Below are 2,705 nucleotides of genomic sequence, written 5' to 3'. Positions count from 1 at the left end.
GGATTCTTGCGTGTCACCCCAATTGTACTTAGTGCCCTTGTGGGTCAAAGCGGTGAGGGGTTGAGCAATTTTTGAAAATCCCTCGATGAAACGCCGGTAGTAGCCGGCCAGTCCTAGGAATTGTCGCACCTCGGTCGGAGTCTTAGGTGCTTCCCAGTTTTTGATGGCCTCTACCTTACCGGGATCGACATGGATACCATTCTCGTTGATCACATGTCCTAAAAAGTGAACCTCGCGAAGCCAAAATTCACATTTCGAGAGCTTAGCATACAGTTGTTCCTTCTTCAGTAGTTCCAGAATTATCCTTAAGTGCTATTCGTGGTCAGTCTCGTTCTTGGAGTAGACGAGAATATCATCAATGAAAACAATCACAAACTTGTCGAGGTACGCCTTGCATACTCGATTCATGAGATCCATAAATACGGCTGGCGCGTTGGTTAGGCCAAAAGGCATAACCGAAAACTCGTAGTGACCATACCGTGTTCTGAAAGCCGTCTTTGAAATATCTTCTTCGCGCACTCTCAGCTGGTGGTAACCGGATCGTAGATCGATCTTCGAGTAGTAACTCGATCCCTGAAGCTGGTCAAACAAATCATCAATTCGGGGTAAAGGATAACGGTTCTTGACCGTCACCTTGTTCAACTCCCAGTAGTCGATGCACATTCGGAAAGTCCCGTCTTTCTTTCGGACAAACAAGACAGGGGCTCCCCATGGCGATGAGCTAGGTCGGATAAAACCTTTATCCAAAAAATCTTGCAACTGAGTGGACAACTCCTGAAGTTCCGCCGGTGCGAGCCGATACGGGGCTCGTGCTATGGGTGCTGCACCGGGTGTCAACTCGATTTGAAATTCTACTTGACGAATAGGAGGGAGTCCGGGCAAATCCTCCGGGAAAACTTCCGGAAAGTCTCGCACAACCGGTATGTCTTCAATTCGTTTCTCCTCCGCGGGTTTCTCAACAATCTGCGCCAAAATTGCCGGATGACCCTTTCGTAGATACTTCTGTGCCTTCAAAAGGGTAATGACGCTGGTGGTCATGCCGCTTCTCTCGCCTCAGACCGAAATGATCTCGCCGGAAGGGGTGGTAATATGGACTATCTTATCATGGCATATAATCTCCGCTCGGTTCTCGGATAACCAGTCCATGCCGACAACGACATCGAAACTACTAAGCGTAAAAGGAATAAGGTCGATGTCAAAGACATGACCTGACAGTTTCAACTTACATCCCGCAAGTATATGAGTTGTTACTACAGTTTTACCGTTAGCTAATTCAACAGGAAACTTAGCGTCTAACGGGGTTGGAGTAAGGTCTAAAAGTTGGCTAAAAGTTTTTGACACAAAACTCCTATCAGCTCCAGTGTCAAACAAAACAGAAGCAAAACAATCGTTTACAGGGAACTTACCAGACACCACATGCGGATCATTGCGGGCTTGACCCGATCCAATCACAAACGCTCTTCCTTTGCCATTTCCTCCACCATTACTGCCACTTCCATTACCCCCATTATTGTCATTCTGTTTCAGCTTGGGGCAATCCTTCCGGAAATGACCTTCCTGTCCACATTCAAAACATCCCTTAGTCGTCATCGGTGGCTTAGGAGCACCCTTCGCCGCAAGGTCAACTCTACATTCCTTCGCTTGGTGACCTATCTTTCCGCATCTTTGACACTTGACACGGTCACACTGACCAACATGATGAAAGTTGCACCTGTTGCACTTTGGATATTTCCCAGCATATCCGCTCGAAACCTGCCCGCTACCGTTGTTGTTGTTGTTGTGATTCTGAGTGTTGAAACTCCTAGTAAATTCGGGCTTACGGTAGTGGTGTTGCGGTGGGAGGTTTGAGGATGAAGATCTGGTGTTGTCAAACTTTCTCTTCCCGCTGTTCGGGTTGCTGTTGTTGTAACTGTTGCTGACGTGGTCATTACTCGGGTTGTCACGGGCTTTAACAGTCGAACCCCTCGGTGGTAACGCACCCTGGGTCACAGCCTGATCCGTCAGTTTGTGAGCCAAACGGATCGCTTGCTGGATCGTGGCTGGTCTGGAAGACGTCACCATACCCTGAATCTGTGGTGCTAACCCATCAATGTACATCTCTATCCTCTTGCTCGGCGGATCCACCATCCGCGGACACATCACAGCCAACTCGTGCGAACGAGTAGTGTAGGCTTCAATCTCCGAACCCACCATCTTCAACGACCAAAACTCCGACTCTAACTTCGAAATTTCCTCCCTCGGACAGTACTCCTCTCGCATCATGTTTTTGAACTCCTCCCAGTTCATCGCGTTAGCCAGTTCCAATCCAAGGATCTGGACGTTCGAATTCCACCAAGTGAGGGCGGAATCCTCAAGTGTCCCAGCAGCGAATTTGACCCTACTGGCAGGGGGACAGTTACACATTTCAAAGGCCGACTCGGCCTTCTCAGCCCAACGCAGGAAGCCTATAGCTCCCACAGTGCCCTTAAACGTACTGGGCTTGCAGTCTAGGTAGTTCTTGAAGGTACATGTTCCATTCGGACCTCCTGTTTGATTCTGAACGTGTGCAGCTAAAGCGGCAGCAACATGGTCATTCAGCAGAGTTTGGAGTTCAGCTGCAGTCATGCTGATGTTACCACGTCCTCGTCCAGCGTTTCTTCCGGCCATTTCCTAGAATCACAGTATAAAATGTTAAACATGAAATTTTTTTTTTTTTCATATACAAC

This window comes from Bidens hawaiensis, unplaced genomic scaffold, assembly GCF_021521415.1.
Source record: "Bidens hawaiensis isolate Kalapana, Puna unplaced genomic scaffold, B.hawaiensis_p1.1 tig00000657_1, whole genome shotgun sequence".
Lineage (NCBI taxonomy): Eukaryota > Viridiplantae > Streptophyta > Magnoliopsida > Asterales > Asteraceae > Bidens > Bidens hawaiensis.
The sequence above is the reverse complement of the archived record's forward strand: the minus strand, read 5'-3'. Positions refer to the sequence as shown.